This window comes from Pinus tabuliformis, chromosome 1_2 (genome assembly GCF_031772625.1).
Source record: "Pinus tabuliformis cultivar Carrire ecotype Pingquan chromosome 1_2, CPIR1, whole genome shotgun sequence".
Taxonomy (NCBI): domain Eukaryota; kingdom Viridiplantae; phylum Streptophyta; class Pinopsida; order Pinales; family Pinaceae; genus Pinus; species Pinus tabuliformis.
In genome coordinates this window covers 230228584-230253068 of record NC_142298.1, presented here as the reverse complement: position 1 = coordinate 230253068, position 24485 = coordinate 230228584, and positions in this window count along the sequence as shown.

The window sequence follows — 24485 nt, the reverse complement described above, 5'->3', positions numbered from 1 at the left end:
ATCGGAATTATGTTAAAAGTTGGATTAAATTAAAATTTGTTGGAATTATATTAAAATTCGTTGGAGTTATGTTAAAAGTTGTTCCATTTAGATGAGAATTTTAGCATAATACAAACTTACAAACTTTCTCAGAAACTGTATTTTGAGATTTTTATCAATTTTAAACTAATTTAAATTATCATGAATATGTGTGTGTTTATATGTGTTACATTAAAATTCATTAGAATTTTGTTAAAAGTTGGAATTATATTAAAATTCGTTGGAATTATATTAAAAATCGTTGGAACTATGTTAAACATTGTTCCATTTAGATGATAATTTGTCATAATACATACTTACAGACTTTCTAGGAAACTGTATTTTGATTTTTTATCAATTTTAAACTAATTTAAATTATCATGTGTGTGTGAGAGAGAGGGGGGGGGGGGGGGGGGGGGGAGAGATAGCATATCATTCACACACCGACTTGTGTGTGTGTGACCCAGGTGCATGTTGGTGGCCACCCACCTATTCCACTTGGACCACCACCACTTTCCTTTTCAGTTTTTGAGTTTCCTTAATTATAGCACAATTTACTATTTTTGGCAGTTTTTTCAGGTCATAAACTTTTGGAGCTGTTTTGAGGCCCTAAAAGGCATTTTCTTAGAAAAGCAGGGCCAACAGTGAAGATGATTTGATGTTGGCCACTTGAAAGTTCGATTCCTCGCATAGATCTTTCTAACGAGGTATTGTGCGCGTCAACGAAGATCATATGCCAAAGTTACAACCCCATGAAGTTGATGTACCAATTTACCCAAACGGGGCTCATAGTTTGACGCTTCATGTCTGAGGGTTAGGTTTTTGGATGTTTAGGGTTTCCCATTGTTTCTTAATAATAAATAGGCCTTTGAGCCTCATTGTAACACATAGTTTAGAGACATGTAGTTGTCACATCTCTTCTTAGAGATATGCTACCATTGTCCAAGCTAGTCTTATTTCCATTCTGTTTGTAAGCATATTTGAATATTTGATATTAATGAAATGAAGTGGTATTTCTGCTACATCTTTGTATTTATAGTTATATTTATAATTTGTTACGTTCCTCTTTAAATTTAGATCAATGTGAGACTAACTTTACATTAAAAAAATATCATATCATTCACACACCCATCTTAACTTAAATATGCCTTTAATCAATAAAAAAATACTATATTATTGTGATAAATCAAGGAAATACCATATTATTATTATTATTATTATTTACACACCCATTTGTGTGTGAGAAACTAACTTTACTTAAAAAAAAATATCATATCATTCACACACCCATCTTAACTTGGACAAGCTTTTAATCAATAAAAAAATACCATAATTATGTGATAAATCAAGGAAATACTATATTATTATGATAAAGAGTAGATAATAAAATTGATGGTCAATCAAAATTTAAATTTATCACGAAGAAGCACCATAAAACCTAACACAAAAAAAACAATTATACATAACATGAAAGCATATAAACAACATGGAGAATTAACGTTGAATTGTGAATATGGAAAGGTGTGACAAGGAGTGATGCTATAATATTCCAATAACCATGACCATGGATCATATAGCATAACATGTAATAACCTCGGTAACTTGTAATTTCCGGTAATTGTTGTGGTAAAAACATTATGGTGACAACTTGTTTATTAAAAGACATTATTATTTTGTTAAAAGAAAATATAATGAACTATTTTGCACGTGTTGAATGAAATGCTGGCAGCCTCCAAAAGGAGGCTTTTCTATTAAAAGAAATTAATCAGTTATGGAACTGAAAAGAAAGACAACTGCCTCTCACCCTGAAGAGGGTTTTGGAAGGGAAAACCTCGGGGCTGTTTTGGAACAGGAGAGGAGAGATTCCAAAAAGAGAGTTGCAGAGTGAAAGAAGGGGGTTAAGTCTGGTTGTGATCAGATGACCCAGCACCGTGGTGCATAAGTCTTGTTGAGGGCTGCAGGCCTGCAAGACGGCTCGGGGGGAGAATCCAGTGCAGTGGATCTCAAGGTTGGGAGGTTAAGAGCAAAAACTCTACAGGTGACTACTGAAAGTAAGAACTTCAGTGACAGAATACCAGGTACGCTTCTAACACTAGTTAGGGAAAGCTCAGGTATTGAAAGTACTCAGTTGTATCTTTTCTTTTAAAAGTTGTTGTGGTAGGATAAATAGAATAAGATTATTGTTTACTAGAAGAGATGGATTGGGAAATGTGACAGTGTCACCTGGGTGGAATACATTCACCAAGCTTACACAGTTAATCTGTGTATAGATAGTAATAGCGAGGAACTGCCGAAAGTAGAGGACTTTTCTAGACCAGGTAATGCTAAGAGAAGCAGAGTCCTTAGCCAAGTCCAATAGAAAATAGAAACTAAGGCCCCGATGCCATAACCTAGGCGCAGCTGGACAGGCTGCCAAAGTAAGGCCGCCAAGCATAAATTGCATAAGGGTTTGGTCCGGCATTTAACCTGAGACAACAGGTAAAGGACAGGCCATCTCAGCTGTAAAGCAAACCCTCAAATGCAATCAAATACAGTTAACAGAAAACGTAATGAAAACCGACTTACCTGGAACTGACATAGTAGCTAAACCCTCCGGCATTTGGTGCGAGCGAGCTATGGCCAGCATCAGAACCCTTCGAAAACTGTCAAGCCAACCCTGAGAAATGGTTAGAGTATATATAGCATAAACGGGAAATAATGAATCATAAACCAGCTGTGAGACTGGTGTAGAGGAGCGCAGCCAAACCTGAGTGAGGCAAAGGAGCGATGAACCAGAAGAGTGCAAAGAGCCCGAGAACTTGCAGATCGAACCATCGAAGGAGCTCGGTTCTGAGAAATGTGCAAATGAACCAAAGTCGAAACCAACTAAACTTTTATATGCAGGGTCAAACCCTAAGTGAGGATGAACCGTCCGATTAAGGTAAGTAATCTCCATCGTTGATTTAGGCGGGAGGCCGAGCGTGAACCCCGGAGCTAGTCAACTCTCTCAGATCACATGGCTAGCACGTGAAGAAGGGCCACATGGCTACGGAGGTTGGTGAGCTGGCGTACTCACTCTGCCATTTGGCAGCAGACATTCAAACGGATATAACAGTCAACATACATATGTCATGTCACATAATTAATCGATGGTCAATGCAATAAGGGTTAAGTAGATACGTGGTGTTATATATGTATAACCAAAGGTTCTAGTATCTAAAATCTTAAGACAGCCACATTATGTGTTAGGCTATATGTGTTTAGGGTAGTAGGTGAGTAACGTTGGATAAAAGTTGGTGATATTGAGTTCCAACTGTAAAGGTATATATATATATAAAAAAATTATTTACTGTATTCTTTGGATTTTAGAAAAAGATCGTGACAATGTGGTATCAGAGCAGAGGTTCCAAAACTGTGGCCTCTGGAACAGCAATGGAAACAGAAAGAGAAATTATCTTACACATATATATAGTACAATGCAATTAATTATCTTTCTTGTGTACAACCAGGAGAATATCGAGACACTCACCCGCTGACAGTTATATAGTGAGATGGAGGAAATGCCGGGAGCTGGCGGCATCCCACCAGAAAATGCAGGACTGTGGGTTCAGCTTGGTGCTGAGACACGCAGTACCAATCAGGCGATACTACAAACAGTTCAGGAACTGAAGGGTGAGATGGCACGCTTGCGAGAGGACAATGCACGATTAACCATGGAACAAGAAAGAATACTAAAAAGCCTGTCAGATAAACAAAATCCACCCTTACCCAGCCCTAGTGCAGAACAGCAAAGGGGCACTGAGGAGCGGAATTATGCTCCTGAGCTTTCAGAAGAGCAAGAAGACCATTCTGACAATGTGCAAGAGCAGCAGACTTCCAAGAGACAGAAAACAGAATTACAGGGAGAATTTCGAAAAATCAAACCCCCACTTTTCGATGGAGAGCAGGAGGAAGCAGCAGAAGCCTGGCTGATTAATATTAATAAATATTTTCAACTGTATGAATATGATCAAAATCTGAAGGCACGGTTGGCTATTTTCCAGTTGCAGGGCAAAGCCACCTTGTGGTGGGAAGAGATTAAAATTGTGAAGGGAGTAAGTGAGCAAAGCATAACCTGGGAAAAGTTTCAGAAATATTTTAAGGAGAGGTATTTAACTGAGCGCTTTTATGATGAGAAGGTGCGAGAATTTCACGATTTACGACTAGGACAGCAATCCATGGACGAATTCATAAATCGTTTTACTTCTCTACTGCGTTATGTGCCCTACATAAAAGAGGAGAAGGCCAAGGTGCAGAGGTTTGTGAGTAGTTTACCAGCTTATATAAGGGAACGAATTGAGTTTGACAACCCCCGAACTATGGATGAGGCAATTCGGAAGGCTAGAATTTGCTACCAGCAGAACAAACAAAAGGGAGAAATTCCAAGCAGGAAATGGAATGAAAGAAAAGGTAGCAGAAATGCTGGAAACAACAAAGGCAGCCGCGGAAATGGTGGTAAAGGAGCTGGAAAAGGGCAGTTTAACAGAAGCACAAACAAGGGTACTTTCCGGCCTAAGCCAAACGAGAGCAGGATTAGTGAACTCCCTGCTAAATCGGAGGTTGAAGGAACCAGACCTCCAGTTCAATGCTGGGTATGTGAAGGACCGCACTATGCTAGGAACTGTCCACAGCGTAAAAGAACTGATCAAATATCTCAAGTCCATGAAGCTTCAACTGTAGGGGATGTGGCGCGCAGCGTACCAAGGATCAATGCAGCATTAGAGGACCGACAGGCAGAATATCAACCTTCCATGGTGGAGTTCGAAGGTAAGATTTCAAACCTTGCTGTAGCTGTACTTATTGATCCAGGAGCCACTTTAAGTTATGTTAGTCCAAAAGTAGTGGAACACTGTAAGTTACCATCAGAAAAGTTCAAAAACCCATGGCTAGTCCAGTTAGCTACGGGAGCCAAAAGGCGGGTTCTAGCGAAAGTTAATCACTGTTCTTTCAGTATAGCTGGACAGCCTGTAACAGCAGACCTGAATGTACTTCCATTGGGCTCCTATGACATTCTTATTGGCATGGATTGGCTGGAAAAACACTGGTCATTGGTGAACTGCAAAACCAAGGCCATATACTACAAAGATGATTTGGGACAGCAGCAGGAATTACAGGGAATTAAACATCCTGTTCAGATCCGGCCTATCACTGCAACTCAGTTAGCCAAATGTATAAGGAAGAAATGCCAGATTTACGCCATACAGGTTGGTTATGCGAATCAGAAAGATAAGATGTCTGCATTAAACGACATACCAGTGGTGCAGGAATTTACAGATGTCTTTCCTGAAGAGATACCGGGTCTGCCTCCAAGAAGAGACATAGATTTCACTATAGAGTTAATACCAGGGGCAGCCCCAGTATCGAGGGCACCATACCGGATGAGCATACCAGAGTTAACGGAATTGAAGATGCAGCTCCAGGAACTGCTGGATAAACAGTACATTCGACCCAGTGTGTCACCCTGGGGAGCTCCAGTATTGTTCGTGAAGAAGAAGGATGGGACCCTTCGCATGTGCATAGATTACCGACAACTGAATAAGCTCACGGTCAAAAACAAGTACCCTCTACCCAGAATAGATGAACTTTTTGATCAGGTGAAAGGAGCAAAGGTGTTCTCCAAAATTGATCTGCGATCTGGTTATCATCAGATCAGGATCAAGGATGAGGACATTGCCAAAACTGCTTTCCGAACACGCTATGGGAACTACGAATTTGTAGTGCTACCTTTTGGTTTAACCAATGCACCTGCTACTTTTATGTGCATGATGAATAGCGTGTTTCACCAGTTTTTGGACAAGTTTGTACTGATATTCATCGATGACATATTGATATATTCTCGTTCCCAGCAGGAACATGAGGAGCACCTTAGATTGGTGTTGCAAACTCTTCGAGAGCATCAGCTATATGCTAAATTTAGCAAATGCGATTTCTTTAAAGAGGAAATTCAGTATTTGGGTCATGTGATTACAAATGAGGGAATTGCGGTTGACCCTGAGAAGATAAAATCTATTATGGAATGGCCTATACCCAAGGATGTTGCGGACATCAGGTCCTTCATGGGGTTAGCTGGCTATTACAGGAGATTTGTGGAAGGCTTTTCAAGAATAGCCTACCCTATTACCTCATTGCAAAAGAAAGGAAGGGCATTCAAGTGGACAACAGAGTGTCAGCAGAGTTTTGACCGCTTGAAACACCTACTCACCACCGCACCCATCTTGAGAATCGCGGATCCTAATAAGGATTACGTGGTGTGCACCGATGCAAGCAAAGAGGGCGTGGGAGGAGTATTAATGCAGGAAGGAAAGGTAATAGCATATGAATCAAGGAAATTAAAAGAACATGAGCAGAGATACTCTGCTTACGATTTAGAATTAACTGCTGTAATTCATGCACTTAAGATGTGGCGACATTACCTTCTCGGAAAGAAATTTCTTCTGTTAACCGATCATCATAGTTTGACGCATTATTTCAGTCAACCCACTTTGAACGCGAGACAAGGCCGTTGGGCAGATTTTCTAAGTGGGTTTGACTTTGAAATAAAGCATTTAAAGGGCAAAGAAAATCGGGTGGCAGATGCCTTAAGTCGAAAAGTTCATTGCTTATGTGAACTTTCAGCCAGCCGGTGGCGGAGTTCGCTGGTTGAACAAATAAAAACAGCAGCAAACAACGATTCAGAATATCAGCATTTGAAACAGCAGGTACAACAATCTGATCATGGAAAGTTACAGCAAGGGTACACATTGGATAATACTGGATTGCTGTATTTCAATAAGAAAATGTATGTACCTGACTCCGGTGACCTTAAGAAACTGATTCTAGATGAATTCCACATCAGCCATTATGCCGGTCATCCAGGGTACCAAAAGATGGTTACGGCACTCAAGAAAGAGTATTACTGGCCAGGGATGAAGAGGCAAGTGGTGGAATATTTGGCAAAGTGTTTGGAATGCCAGCAAATTAAGGCTGAACATCAACACCCAGCGGGGCTGTTACAGCCTTTGCCTATTCCGGAATGGAAATGGGAAACCATTTCCATGGATTTTATAACCGGGTTACCACGGACAAAGAAGGGTAATGATTCTATTATGGTCGTAGTTGATAAACTAAGTAAAGCAGCACACTTTATACCCGTGCAGTCTACTTACAAGGCGGTACAAATTGCGCATCTCTTTATGCAGAATGTGTTCCGCTTGCATGGAATGCCAAAGGTAATCATATCGGACCGTGATGTGAAGTTCACTTCCACTTTTTGGAAAACATTGTTTGCCGAGTTGGGCACCCAGCTGAATTTTAGTACAGCTTACCACCCACAAACCGATGGTCAAACGGAGCGAGTTAATCAGGTATTGGAAGATATGTTGAGGGCAAATGTGATGCTCAAGCCTAGTCAGTGGGAGGAGTATTTGCATCTGGTTGAATTTGCCTATAATAATGGGTATCATACCTCCACCCAGTTAAGTCCCTTTGAGGTCTTGTATGGGCGGAAGTGCCGCACACCCTCAAGTTGGAGTGGGCTAGAGGATAAACTGAGTTTGGGTCCGGAAATGTTAAAAGACATGGAAGATATGGTGAAGAGAGTGCGAGCAAATTTAAAGGCTGCACAAGAATACAAAGTGGGTGACCATGTGTTTGTAAGGATTCAAACCAGAAGGAGCACACTGCAGTGGAGCGGGTGCGCCAAACTGGCTCCCCGATACTTTGGACCGTTTCAGATTCTAGCTAGAGTGGGGCCGGTGGCCTACCAACTTGCTTTACCCAGTCACATTAAGATTCACAATGTGTTTCATGTTTCTGTCCTAAAGAAATATGTGTATGATCCTAGACATGTTATTCAATGGCAAGATGTACGGGTAAGATTTGATCCGATTGGTTTGATTATACAACTATACTTAATAGGGAATTGATTAAGTGCTGGTTGTTTGCAGGTCGAACCGGAAGGCGGGGTCCTAGTCGAACCACAGAGCATTCTCGACCGGAGAGAAGTGCGGCTGCGGAAACGGGCTGTTACCCAAATTAAGGTGTTGTGGCAGCATTATGGCCCTGAGGAGGCTACGTGGGAGGACGAGGAACTTTTCAGAAAAGCCTACCCAAATTTATTTAATGAGAATGGACATCGGGACGATGTCCAATCCCAGGGGGGGAAGATGTAATAACCTCGGTAACTTGTAATTTCCGGTAATTGCTGTGGTAAAAACATTATGGTGACAACTTGTTTATTAAAAGACATTATTATTTTGTTAAAAGAAAATATAATGAACTATTTTGCACATGTGTTGAATGAAATGTTGGCAGCCTCCAAAAGGAGGCTTTTCTATTAAAAGAAATTAATCAGTTATGGAACTGAAAAGAAAGACAACTGCCTCTCACCCTGAAGAGGGTTTTGGAAGGGAAAACCTTGGGGCTGTTTTGGAACAGGAGAGGAGAGATTCCAAAAAGAGAGTTGCAGAGTGAAAGAAGGGGGTTAAGTCTGGTTGTGATCAGATGACCCAGCACCGTGGTGCATAAGTCTTGTTGAGGGCTGCAGGCCTGCAAGACGGCTCGAGGGGAGAATCCAGTGCAGTGGATCTCAAGGTTGGGAGGTTAAGAGCAAAAACTCTACAGGTGACTACTGAAAGTAAGAACTTCAGTGACAGAATACCAGGTACGCTTCTAACACTAGTTAGGGAAAGCTCAGGTATTGAAAGTACTCAGTTGTATCTTTTCTTTTAAAAGTTGTTGTGGTAGGATAAATAGAATAAGATTACTGTTTACTAGAAGAGATGGATTGGGAAATGTGACAGTGTCACCTGGGTGGAATACATTCACCAAGCTTACACAGTTAATCTGTGTATAGATAGTAATAGCGAGGAACTGCCGAAAGCAGAGGACTTTTCTAGACCAGGTAATGCTAAGAGAAGCAGAGTCCTTAGCCAAATCCAATAGAAAATAGAAACTAAGGCCCCGAGGCCATAACCTAGGCGCAGCTGGACAGGCCGCCAAAGTAAGGCCGCCAAGCATAAATTGCATAAGGGTTTGGTCCGGTATTTAACCTGAGACAACAGGTAAAGGACAGGCCATCTCAGCTGTAAAGCAAACCCTCAAATGCAATCAAATACAGTTAACAGAAAACGTAATGAAAACCGACTTACCTGGAACTGACATAGTAGCTAAACCCTCCGGCATTTGGTGCGAGCGAGCTATGGCCAGCATCAGAACCCTTCGAAAACTGTCAAGCCAACCCTGAGAAATGGTTAGAGTATATATAGCATAAACGGGAAATAATGAATCATAAACCAGCTGTGAGAATGGTGTAGAGGAGCGCAGCCAAACCTGAGTGAGGCAAAGGAGCGATGAACCAGAAGAGTGCAAAGAGCCCGAGAACTTGCAGATCGAACCATCGAAGGAGCTCGGTTCTGAGAAATGTGCAAATGAACCAAAGTCGAAACCAACTAAACTTTTATATGCAGGGTCAAACCCTAAGTGAGGATGAACCGTCCGATTAAGGTAAGTAATCTCCATCGTTGATTTAGCCGGGAGGCCGAGCGTGAACCCCGGAGCTAGTCAACTCTCTCAGATCACATGGCCAGCACGTGAAGAAGGGCCACATGGCTACGGAGGTTGGTGAGCTGGCGTACTCACTCTGCCATTTGGCAGCAGACATTCAAACGGATATAACAGTCAACATACATATGTCATGTCACATAATTAATCGATGGTCAATGCAATAAGGGTTAAGTAGATACGTGGTGTTATATATGTATAACCAAAGGTTCTAGTATCTAAAATCTTAAGACAGCCACATTATGTGTTAGGCTATATGTGTTTAGGGTAGTAGGTGAGTAACGTTGGATAAAAGTTGGTGATATTGAGTTCCAACTGTAAAGGTATATATATATATATATAAATTATTTACTGTATTCTTTGGATTTTAGAAAAAGATCGTGACATAACACGTTTGAGGTTATAAACGCATAAATTGGATTTGTGCCTCGCTCGTGATTTTCTGCGATTATTATTTCCAACTTGTAATTTGCTCCTCTTCCTTCTCCCAGGGTGGGGTGGGGTAGGGTGGGGTCCAACAAACGTAATCGACTTCCATCGAAATTTACAATACGTTGACGTGAAAATGCATCATACAAGTTGACCTTCAAGGCGCTTTGAATGCGTTATATATTATTATTCACTTTGGTAAATAGATTTTTACACATTTTGTTTCCTACCACAATTGTCGCTTTACCCCGAGGCATGCTCGAACCTATTGAACATATATACATATATGCTGGTAACTTGTTCACCCACCATGGTTCCATGCCACCTAACCTCACCTAGGATGTTTCCATGTTTCTTAACCTCAAATCTCACTCGGATGTTTCCATGTTGCTTAACCTCCAACCTGTCGAACTGGAATGACTTTTTACACAAATTTTTAGGTTCCTCAAATTCCAAACCTCAAGGTTCACATCTAGCCAACCATGTGATATCATGTTTTTGATTGATTGATTTATTATGAGTATATATTACTTATTAGTTAAAAAAACCATAGCTGTATTATTTTTTATATTTTCATATATATTTTACGATTTAAAAATATATAAAATAAAAGAATGTTTTACCAAGTTTTTTTGAATTGAATGAATTATATATTTTGTTATATCAAATATTCCAAATTCCATTTTATTTAATTGTGGCGATTTTATAATTAAATTATGTAGCTATTATATTGTTTGTGAAATTATCATGATGAATATTTTTATGTTGAAATAATTGTGTGGAGAGACGCTCTCTAATTCACTATGTTAGAGATGTTGTACTCTCCAAATTAGGACAAGGAGGTAGTAATACCAGCCTCCTTGAACTTGGCATCGATAACACATGTATGCAAGTAATAATAATATGAAACCTATACCTGCATACAAACTTGTATTTATGATTAATATTTTCTTAACTAAGTTTGTGCATCAGGTACTCATAATCATTTTATGCAATCTGAACAAATATATGAAGGTATAGAAACGTTGAAGTCAAGGCAAATCAATAGCAATACCATAGTCACCATTAGTACCATTGTCGCCACCACTCATGCTGCTACCAACACCAACTGCTCTAGCACCTTAACTAACCATTATAATACGCTCACTGGAATAAATCATGCAAACACTAAAAGGGCCACTAACAACTAGTACCAATGAAGAATGATCTCATTTTAAGCAAAGAAAGCCAGAAGGATCTACGGGATCATATCATAGATGACCTCATGAGGATATCTCTAGGGAGTTGCAAAAGATTAAGCTCCCATAGTTTTCGAGAGGGCAAATCAGATAACGTGCTAAAGCATGGTCGGAAGGTATGAAAACATATTTTGTGCTAAAGGATTATGCCACTATCTCAAAGACAAATATCATTATATTCTACTTAAGAGGAAGTGCTTTAATTTGATGGGGAAATATAGAAAAACCACTACATTTCACATCGAACAATGTTCCCTATGAGTTGTTCAAGGAAATATTTCACACAAAGTACTTTCCACCCTATTTTCAAGAGTAGCAGGAAAGAGATTTTCACATGTTAGTCTAAGGGAACAAAATAGTGGAGGAATATGATATGAGATTTATGGAACTCGTAAAATATGTTCCCTATTTGGACTCTGATAAACGCTAAGATAGGAATTTTGTGTATGGACTAAAGCCACAAATCAACGCTATGGTAAAAATGAGGAGACCCTCATCACTTGTAGAGGTAGTTGAATGTGCCCATTATGCAAAGGATAATCTAAGGATCAAAGGGGGAATTAGATCAATTGGACCCACATATCCTAGACTTTTAGGAAAGACCCCCCGAAACTTCTTCAAGGGAGGAAGTTTAATGCCACCTCTTTATGGTGGTAGGTTTACTCCAAGAGGAGTAGGAGCAAGGACTCCAATGGCAGTTAATTCCATATCAACAACCTCATGAATATTTAATGAGAGATAGTGTAACTCTTGAAAAAACTTTAGGAGAGGAAGAAGCACAAGAGGGAGGAGCTCCTTTCAAGAAACTCACAGAATAGCACAAGGGGTGCACCACAAGTTAACTTTTACACGTGTGGAGGACCTGACTTTTAGCATGATTTACTAGAGCTTTCATTGAGTACTATACATAGGGAAGGAAAATCCCCATCATTAAATACCAAAGAAAATAATGGAATCCCTTCAACATTGAATAACGATCAAGTAGAACATTAGTCCATTGTAGCGGAGTTAACAAGTACAATTAACAACATAAAACTCAAAATATTATGTTATTCTAGTGCAAATCATAGTTGCATTTCCTCACATGCATTAAATAAATGTGGGTTGGATGCATGCAAGCAAAATTACTTTAGACATGTCAAGATGGCTTGAAGGGAATAATAGTTAGTAGAGCCAATTTTTGAGGAATGTGTGGTTGACTTAGGGGTTTATTTGACTAAGTTAAAGGTATTTGTTATTTCCCAAGGAACTTATGACCTCATCATTGGGATGGATTTATTGGAAGCTCATCAAGCTTGGGTGGATTGTTATGTAAAGAGAACTCTTTGCATAAATGATGAATGGAAGTTAATCCAAATCCAAGGTATTAAAAGGAAGGTGTTTTTATGCTTCATTTCAACCCTACAAATGAAGCATTGTATAGAGTAAGGTTGTCAATTATATGGAGTGGGGGAAGTAAGCAAGGAAAATGGACCATCCTTAGAGCAATATCTAGTGTTTCCTGAATTCTTAGATGTTTTTCCCAAGGAATTGTCAGTATTACCTCCTGAAAAGGAGCTTGATTTCACAACAGGATTAAAACTTGGTATAGAACCAATCTCTAAAATTCCCTACAGAATGATGAGTTTATAACTTCAAGAGTTACAAATGCAGTTGAAGGAACTGTTGGACTTAGAACTCATCTGACCCAATATTTCACCTTGGGGTGCACCTGTAATTTTTTTGAAGAAGAAGGATGGCTCCATGCAACTATGGTATAGACTATTGAGACCTAAATTTAGATACAATAAATAATATGCATCAAATGCCTCGAATTGATGATCTCTTTGATGAAATGAAAGGGGATTCTGTTTTTTCAAAAATCACACTATGGTATGGTTATCATCAATTAAGAAGTAAGGATAATGATATTCCTAAGACTACATTTTGAACATGCTTTGGGCATTATGAGTTCACAGTGGTGCCATTTGGGTTAACTAGTGCACCAACAATATTCATGAATCTTATGACTAGTGTTTTTCATAAGTACCTTGACCACTTTGTGCAACTCTTCCTAGATGATATTCTCATATACTCTAAAAATGAAAAGGATCATGAAGAAAATTTATGGATAGTGTTATCATGCTTAAGGTAGTACTAGTTATATGGAAAAGTATGAAAATGTTCCTTCTTTTATAAAGAGATCCATTACCTAGGTCATATTATATTTGGTGAGGGGATCTTAGTGGACCCTAAGAAGGTAAAAGAAATCATGGATTGGTTGATACCAAAAAATGTGCATGAAGTGCATAGTTTTATGATTTAGTAGGGTATTATTGAAGGTTTGTAGAAGGATTCTCAAAAATTTCAAAAGCTATCACAATCCTCCAACACAAAGGAGTTATATATGAGTGGGTTGAGGAATGTGACACTACATTCACTGAGCTTAAAAGATTGTTAACTAGTGCACCAATCTTGTGGGTACTCAACATGGAAAAATACTTTTCTGTATGTAATGATCCATCCATGCAAGGATTAGGTGCGGTATTAATGCAATACAAAGGAGTGATAGTGTATGCATCAACGAAGTTAAAATATCATGAGGAACTCTATACCATGCAGGATTTAGAGTTTGCCACTATAGTGCTTGATTTAAAACTATGCATACATTCTCTTATAGGGAGAAGCTTCATGCTCAAAATAGATCTCCAAAGTCTGAAATATTTCTTTACTAAAAGGGACTTAATGACAAGCAATGACGTTTTATTGAATTCTTAAGTGAGTACAACTTTAGAAGTAGATTCTATAAGTAGAAGACCAAGGATATTTTCCTTTATAGCTATTAAAGTAGATTTGAGGGAGCGTGTGTTAGAACATCTCATGGGAGATAATTGTTATTTAAAAGTAAGATTTGTGCTTCCAAGTAAAGACCCAAGAGGATAATTTTTAGGGGTGTGAACTAGATAAAGATGGACTATTACAATTCAAGGGAAGGATGTATATCCCTGATGATGGAGATATTTGAAACACCATCCTCAATTAAGCCCATAGAGTACTTTATTATGCACATCTAGGCGCAAATAAAACGTATGTCGACACCCAAAAACTTTTCTTATAGGTTGTCATGAAGTGCAATATTGTCTAGTTCATTTCAAAATGTCTTAAATGTCAGCACGTAAAAGTTAACCATCAACACCTAGTAGGTCTCCTACAACCATGCGACATCCCTATGACCAAGTGAGAGGTGATTTCTATGGATTTGTTCATGGGACTACCTCTTACCCCATAAAGGCACAATGCCATTTTGGTCATGGTGGATATGCTAACTAAAATTTCTCACTTTATTCCTATAAAAGACACTTATGAGGTTGTTGATGTTGCTCAAGTATTTATAAATGAAACTATAAGATCTGATGTGTTGGGTTTGGAGTCTGATTATCTTCCTGATTGTTCAAATTTTTTTTTGTTTTAGTCGCATTGGATCCCTATTCCTAATGGCGTGGCAACACTTCCCATTTAATCGTCGTCATGGGGCCCAGGGGAGGGATATGATCACTTTTATGAACCCCCTCCGGTGGGGGTTCAGGGGCAGTGCCCCTGAAGCTAAAAATAGATGAAAATTTGCCTTGTAAAATATTGTAATTTTGTAGTCAATCTGGGTTGTTCATTAGGTGAATGATTTGACAATAGAAGTTATGTTAATTTAGTTGTTTTTCCTTAGAAGGCAACCCTCAATCTATATGAGGGAATTGTATTGCAATTGCATATGATTATTCTGAGTGAGAAAGAGATAGGATATTTTGTGAGAGACAAGAGGAAATTAAAGTGGATCTATTGTAGGTTGTATGTCTTCATTTTGTTGGATAATATAAAAGGATCGACTGGTTGTTTCCCAGTGGACGTAGCCCAAATTGGGTGAACCACGTATATCTATGTCTCTCTTGTTGTATGTGTTTTTGTATTTATGTTTCCACAATATTTTGTGTATTTCACCAGTCTGTTAATTAATTTCTAACATGATTGAGCTCCTAAGAATATCATATCATATAGAGATTCACAATTCACTTTAAGGTTCTGGACCTGTATGGAGTCAGGTTTAGGAATCCAACTAAATTTAAGTATGACTTATCACCCCGAAACTGATGGATAGATAGAAAGAGTGAATCGGGTAATGGAATATATGTTGAGAATGTATATGATTTACCAAAAAACACATTGGGAAAATTACTTTCCCTTAGTTGAATTCGTCTACAATAAAATTTACCATAGTTCAATCAGAATGCCTCCATATGAAGCATTATATGGATGACCTTACATGACGCCATTAAGTTGGGATAGGTTATAGGGCCAAGTGATTTTGGGGATAAATTCAATTTAACATATGGAAGAACAAGTAATACAAAACAAGAAACAGTTAAAATAAGCACAGGATAGACATAAAATCTATGTTGATTCTCACAGGATGGATATGAATTATGGAGTAGGAGGTCAGTCTTTTATCCACATCAAACCAAAAAAAATCACCATCATGTTTGTAAAGGGGACAAGTTTATCACCCCAATTCATTGGACCATTTAAAATTCGTGAAACAATTGAACCTGCCACCTACTGTCTTGCACTGCCACCCCACTTGCATAAAATTCATAATTCTTTTCATGTATATGCACTAAGACACTACATAACTGGTGAATCTCATAAACTTCAATGGAAGGAACTGCAAGTATTATATGAGGGAACTATTATGGTTGAACCATTACGTATACTAGATCATGGGGTTCAACAACTCAGGTGCCACTTGGTGGACTAGGTTAAGGACCAATACGACATGTATAGTCCTAGATTTGCTACCTAAAAGGACATAGAGACCATGTATCAAAATTATCCCAACTTGTTTTTATTTTTGAAACATTTAAAACTTTATTTTGTGTATCCTTACTTTTGTTAGCCAGATTCATGAGACTATCATTTTTGAACTTATCTATAATTATGGAGAGTTGCACATGAGATTGTTATTTCAAATGATTATGTTTTGACATGTATGCTTAATTAAATGTGCACATATTGTTGGTACATGGATACCAACATAAATTATGTTATGAATGATATTTCCACATATTATGTTTTCCTTATGAGCATGTGTGATTATATTAAAAACTATAGATTTCTTATTATTGATGAGATGGTTATAATTATAGTAATCACGCTAGACTATTTGATGTGAAAGTTAATTTGCAGGTATATTGGCTAGATGTAGCCAAGTTATGTTATATGAATTTAAAGATAAATATCATAGATGTTGACAAAATATGAATGCAATGAAATTGTTATTTGAATATATTTTGGTTACAAATATATAGATGCATATGTTATGATGTGTGGATAAGTATTTATGTTGCATATATTATCATTATATCATTATCCAAACCGACTATGTGATGACAAAACTCCAAGAATAGTTGAGGCTCAATGAGATTCGATGTTAGGGTGTTAACCCAAGTCCTTTTAGAAGGGGCATATGAGTTTCACACCATTTATCCTTTGAAACATGGAGTCATGAGAGAAATGTGTGAGTCATGCTCCCCTAGACATGTGTTGATGGCTACTAGTTTCCTACTGGGGAAGTTAGTTCGAAGTAGTCAATGGTTCCACCCTTGGTGTTTTAGGGATGGTTAGGTAAGTATAGTTGATGCCATGGAATATTCTAGTAGAGGACACATATGAGGGGTATGAAAGAGATTAGGGTGGATAGGATGATTTTAGGATAGCTTGGGGACCTTATTTGGGAAGGGTATGGTTATTAATGTCACAACTAATAAATGATTAGAATACAAACTTTAAGTTCCATCAAATTATAATTGAGAATATAATCAAAGAATGCAACCCTTACATTATCGTATCAATCACTGAGAAAATTGCTAATATACTATATAAACCCCAAATTTTTAATGAAGTTTTCTGAAGGAGTGTATGTAATGACCTAACTTGAGTTACCAATGGAATATGAATAGTAGCATGCATACGAGGCATGTGTATGCTAGCTACATATGAATGCATCACATGAATTACACTAGTATACATACCAATTTGATTGTATAAAATGCCTAAGTTTACGGAAAATAAATTAATTGTTAAATACATTAATTAATACCCTAATTGTCAAATTAATAAAGTAAAAAATGTTAATTTAATTATATTTCATTAATATTATTTTAATTAAATAACAAATTATTATTCAAATGATTATAATTGATACCTTTAAAATGATAGCCAATAAATTAAAAAAAGGGAGAAATCGAAAGAATTCTAGAAGGCCCTCCACTAAATCAAGTTGGTTGAACCGACAAGTCACAAAGTACTTTATTTTAACATATTTAATTTAAAAGAGGATTACCAACCCCTCAAGGAGTATTATACTATTTCTTTTTGATAAGGTTGAAGGGGATTGGACTATATGAGGGTAGGGTTTCTTTGGAGGGTGAAACTCCCCTATAAAAAAAAATCTAAAATGGGAAGGCAAGGGTCTTTTTGGGATCACAGAAATTTAAACCAGAGGGGTGGGGGTGGGGTTGGAATTTGAGAATTTTGGGAGATAGACACTGTGAGTCATGGGAGATTTAGGGAACGAGCCTTGGGCTAAATATCTTGATTATTTAACCTATCGAATTTGGTAATTGTTCTTGTAATTTTGGGCACAATGGCTATAATAATTCGAGATCAAAGTCTTCTAGGCATGGGAACCGAAGAGGTTTGTCCTAGATTGGCTAGGTGGAATCAGTCAGTTTGGAAGTGAGCAAGGACTCAAAATTTGGGTAAACGTTTCATTGAGGGATCAACACCATCCAAGGGTCAACGTTAACTAAGAGAAACCATGTATGAGGGAATGCTTATTAAGTGTACATTAATTTAAATGTCATGTGAAAATATTCCTATGTATGGTATAAATTAGCTAACAAACTAGTCCCTACAAAAGGTATATCTAGAAATGAACATAGAATTTTACTTGATTGTAAGAAAAATTGCATAATACAAAGTAAATTTTAGTATAGGTCTTACATGAGGAAAAAATCAAAAGAAACTAGAAACAATACCCTCTTCACAAATAGAGGATAATTTGAGAGACTTCCAAAACACATATACCCTTGACAAAGAAATTGAGTGGATATTAAAAAGAAAGGCACTCTAGCTACAAACTAGTGATGATAACGTTAAGTACTTTCATATAATTAAAAATCATTGAAAAGTTGTAAAAACTATTTTGGAAATCAATAAAGAAGATGGGTCCAACAGCTACATTTTTTGAAGGCATTTCTAACGAGGGTCGCATATATTTTAAAGGGATATTTCATTAGGAACAAAGCACAATTATATAAAATATTCTAAAGGTTGCAAGTACTTTCTCATTTTTATATATTGTGAAAGGAATGATGCACTTATAGAAGAAGTCACTAAAACAAAAATAGAAAGAGTCCTTCACATTTTCCAAAAGGGGAAAATTCCAAGATCAAAAGGCCTTTCCATTGAATTCTACAAAGCATACTATAATTTCATTATAGGTGACCTTATAAGGGTTATTGAATTCACAAGAATAAATGAGAAAAGTATGACCCCATTCAACTCCACTTTTATTGCCCTCATTCCTAATGCTAGAAACCCCACCTCATTTGGTTTCTTCATGCCCATCTCCCTCTGCAACTCCATCTACAAGATTATTAAAAAAATTATTTAACTCCATCTCAAGCCCATCTTTTGTAATAACATCTCATTAGAACAATTCAACTTTCTAGATGGTCCAAAAATTCATGAAGCAATTGGACTTTCCAAAGAAGGATTTCATATCATACATACAAAGCATCAACGAGCTATACTCTATAAATTGGACTAAGATTAAAATAATTTTATAATGTAAACTGGTTATATCTTAGACTTTTATTCTTTCACTTGAGATTTTGTCACCCCTTTGTCTCTTAGACTCTTAATTGCATCAACTCCTCTTCTTTGTCCTTATTGGTTAATAAGGTTTCCTTCTATTTTTTCAACCCAAAAAGTGGGCTTCACCATGGCTACCCTTTGTTGTCAGTCCTCTTCCTAATCATAATAGAAGGCCTCATTTTTCTTATCATTGATGTTGTGTAAAAAAATATTCAATGGAATTTCCATCAACTAGAACTTCTCTATTTCCCACCTACTATTCATGGATAACATTATTATTTTCACCAATGGAAATCATGTATACTTACATATCTTAAAGGATATTTTGGAAACCTTCTGAATATCCACTAGTACAGATATAAAGCACATCAAATATACTATTTATGAAACTGGAATTATAGAAGTGGACGTGAAAGAAATTGAAGAGACCTTACTATCTCCTCTTAAAATATAGGTGGAAAATTAAAGTACTTAGGATTTTACTTCAAGCAAAATAACTACCACAAATCTGACTGGCATTGGCTACTGACAAAGATTGAAAATAGAATCTATGTTTGGTGCAATAAATGGAATTATTGTGTTGGAAGATTAGCTTTGTGAAAATTAGTCATAGAATCAATTTTGATACATTAGGTCTCCCCCTCATGGATCCTTAAAATCATATTGCATAAAATAAAGTAATTTTGTCTATGGTTCCTATGGCCTGGAAAGAGTGAGAAGAGACAGTTTGCATTGATGGATTGGAATTCAAAAAAAAAAAAAGGAGGTTGGGAGCTAAAACATTTATAGTGGTTCTCTATATATTTAGCTACCAAAAACATATGGAAACTCATATAAGGATCGAGACTGAGGGCCCAAGTGATGTATCAAAAATATATCCATCCATCATCCCTTCTAGGTTGGATTAGGTCCATTTCAAATACTCAAAGAACAGATCTATAATTTGGAAGAAATCATTCAAGCATGTTGTCTAGGTAAATACTCTCTACAGATAGAGATGATCCCTCTAGCCCAATGAGTGGGATTAGCAACCTATGTGACAATCTACAAGACACTTTCCTAAATTGAAATTGAAATAAGAGAAGAGGAAGGAGACCTACCTCGTTCTGATGCTATAATTCACTCCTCTGTTGCGGGATCTTGATTGCTTTCTCCTTAGGCTCTGGCCTGCCCTTACTTCTCACAGTGTCTGAATACTTGCACAAGAGGCAAACAACATAATAAAACATACAAGTGCAACAAGCATAATCAAATGTAATCCACTTAACAGATAAAGGAGCATTAAGATAAATGATATATTAACACAAGAATTTATGGAAAGTGAACCAGCAGTTATATATTAAGAAATAAAAGAGTAAGTATACAACCAAGCCTTGATGTCAATAAAATATCCTTGAGTTAATGTCCAAGCCCAAGCTAAATCTCTCCAAGAACTCCTTCTCCAAGCCAAATGAGTAGCATGTAGGCACTATATCAGCATAAGGGTTGAAATAATTAGAGACCAACCATTTGGGAATGGAACAAGATGAATAAATAGGTAGGGAGAGGGAGTTAGGATCTCCAAAATAGACCGGTCTTCCTGGGATGGATGGGATGGATCGCTGGCTTAGGATGGTTGGTAGGTGGGGATCGGTAATGAATCATATATGTAATTACGCTTTAGATAGGGGAAGGCCCTCATCTCAAGGAGGTATCTCATAGGGATAAGATCAAAGGTAAATATTGGGAAATTCAACCACATCCTCAACGAACAACCTCCAACTCGTCGTTTTGGAAGCCTCTAGATCACGAAACTTCTTGTCTTCTTTGGGAAAACTTTCTTTTTAGGTATCAACGCGAGTATCCAAGTAAAAATCGCATTGGCAGCGTGAGGCCAATATAATGAAACTTGCAATCAACACTAGTTTCTAGTGTCATATATTAAGAAAAAAAAAGAGGAAGCATACAACCAAGCCTTGAATTCAATAATCCCTCCTTGAGTGAATGTCCAAGTACAACCTCGAGCTCTTGTTGTAGCTGCTGCAACCACCCTCCAAAGTTTTGGCCTGCACCAATTTCAGAGCCTCCCTTGAAGAGTTCACTTGATGATTGCACACACTCAGGTTCACTCCATGTTACATCCCCCTTAATTTCTTATTGCATTCAATTCTTTACATGTTGATGAATAATTCATGCTTGCGACCATGTTCTGGTTATGCTTAAAGTCTTCACTTTGTATGTGTTTTTTGTATTCGCTATGAAAGCATCTATCACACTCACACAAAGAGTCACATTCACTATTGTGAAAGCATCATCTCGATGATTGAACGAGCAATCATGAGTGTCGTGCTTGTTGCTTACACCATCGGTCAGTCTTGTTGAACATATGTGTCTAGATTGTTTGGTCGTTTCATCGACAAGTCATGCGAGTGTGTGTGTCATATGATCACCTATGCATATTTCGATTGTTCACACAATTAGCCATTTTTATGGAAGGTTTTGACAACCTTACTTACCTTTGACAGTCAAACCATCACCCTACTATCGAATCGATTTACTTTCAACCAGAACAGTTCAAAAGCACCAAGCTAGTCTTTTCAAGTTGCATTTCCCACAAACAATCTGATCAACTCTCATGCTGGTCACTCGGACAGTCGGACCAGGCAGTCACCCCAGGACTGACTCCCCTCAAAAATTATGCCGAGGCCATTGACCTTACCTTCTCAACTGACTGACGATATTTCACAGATAGGTCAGACAGACACCAAGTGCCCGTCCCTATCTCATTTAGAAAATTGTAAAGTTTTCCTAATCAGTAATCTAGACGGTCGACCATCTGCTCATCCAAGAAATTGTGTAAGTTGCATGAGCAAGCCTTCTGCTTTCCAGCAGTCTACTCAGCTCAGAAATTGCACAAAGATGATCAATAGATTGGCTTCCTAGCTTCAGTGTAATTTCCCTGCCAGCAGCTCCTAGTAATAGACTATCAGTTCCCTCCAGGAATTGCACAGTTTCTACTACCAGTAACTGAGCAGCCAACTATCAGTTCCCTTCGAGAATTGCACAGTTTTAGCTCCCAGTGACCCCAACAACCAAATTTTGGGTCCCTCTGGGAATTGTGTAGTTCTGACTGTCAGTGACCCTAACAGCCAAATGGTAGTTCCCTCTGGGATTTGCACAGTTCTAGCTGGCAGTCTCCCAGGCAGTGCCCCCAGAAAAATGTGCAAGCCTTGTCTGCTGACCCATCATGCCACTGAACCCATTCCTCTAGAAAATTACACAAATATGGTTGTCCAACCCTCGCTAACTGTTCATTTCGGAAAATGCACAGAGCATGCCTACCTTGCCCTCCTGTAGCCTGGCCTTTCCCTCCCAAAATTTGTGCAATTTTGCCTCCTAGCCAAGCCAGACCTTGCAGATAGTCACTTTCGACTCAAATTGTTTGTCTCCATCTCCCAATGGTTCTTATGCAGTTTTCATCAGTATTTTCCTGGAGCCATCATCTTGCATCACAACCTTTCTACCGCTCCTAGTCACCTACACCCGAATGATCATGTGTCATGGTAGACTAGGAGGTTTTGGATTTGATGTCGTCTCATCATGAGTGATTGCAGGTATAGGTACATCAATGAACATGGCAAGACAATGAATTGGATAAACGAAGAGAGCACATGTAGAAGGACATTTTCACCAATGGAGGAACGAATGAAGCATGCGAAGCGGATGAACGTGACGAAGATGCACCTTCACGAATAGATGAGCCTGTCAAGCCTTCCAACATGCAAGAAAAGAACAACATGTTAAAGCTTCATTAAGTGAACCAAGTACCATCGAAGACTTCACGCACTTCACCATGTGGAGGTGAAGCTATGCTACACCATGAAGACATCCATCACTCAACAACATTGTAGCTCGACATGCACTCCAACAGTAGCATGGGTGTACCATCATTGTCATGTCAAGTCATGTCGAGTCAAGTCATGGGTCATGTCGCCCAAATCTCCACCATGGGCTTGTTGTCAATCAATGTGATGTAATGTGGAAGTCCAAGAGACCCTCTTGTTGTACATAGAGTCATGTAAGTCTAAAATTCATGGAAGTCAAACGGTCATGAGGGTATTCGAATAGCCACAAGGGTCATTTTCACCCTTGGCTATAAATACCCCATCATTTGTACATGAATGGACTTTTCACCTCAGCTCCTCACACATAGCCAAGAGAGTCTATAATCTTTTCTTTGAGGAGTAAGTAGTGGCTCCAATGCCCCACTAACGGGGTTAGTGATGTATGGTGTATGATGTGTCTTGGAACTTTTGCTTAATTCAGAAGTCTGTTAATAGGTTAACACGTTTTCACACATGTATTGTATGTGTTGTAAGATTGATATTTAACACTTGTAATGCATGTTTCTTTAACCTGTGTTCTATATCTGAACTGATTCATTTGTTGTAATGCATAATATATTAATGGAAATGTGTTGTATATGCCGTCAATGTAGTCATGTCTATGTCGACTGCTCTATGGGAAATTAGACAAAACTTTCACATGAACCCTGTTGTAACAACCGTTGCACTTGTTCAAACTGGTTCATGAGTGTTGTACGTGTTACCTTATCTTGTACGTTGTGACTACTGAATTCAAGTGGACTGTTGCATCGAAAGATGTGTATGTCCTTTTGTGTTGTGTGTTCCTAGCCGAGTTGGGATTGATCCCTTTCAACATGGAACTCAACTTCATTGTCTTCCCCTCACAATGAAAGAACCTGTTATCCTCTACAATTTCCTAGGCTGAGCAGGAGATCGAAAGAGGTAACTCGAACCACTTTTAGCTTAGTAGCTAGCCCTACTGAACCAAAGAGGGATCTCTCAAAGGATTTTTCAATGAATATATGTAAATATACAGGTTTTATGCTAGATATATAAGTTTGTTTTGAGCTCTTGTGAATTTAGGGTTTTGTGTTTTCTGGACTAGGGTTTAGAGCATGTAATTAGGTCTAGGCTTCAAGTATGCAGAGACAAGTATAAGTAAGAGCTAGATATTAGTGTGTTATATTTGTGAGTTTAAGAGAGCCTAATGAGCATGTGAAAGCATGAATTCATTAGCTTTAGAAGAAAAGAAACACAAGCATGAATTCCACATAAACAGAGCTTAAATTCAAGATTCCTGTCTATATAACTACAAGGAAATTCATAGGAAGAAGATAAATCATGTAAAGAGAGATGATTTATCCATTAGAAACTAATATAAAGAGACAACAAACACCATAGACTTACTAAAGTAGAGTTCCTGAAATATAGCTACAACTGCTCTTATATTAGCTGAAGAGAACATAAGATACAAGCCTTCTCCACAAAA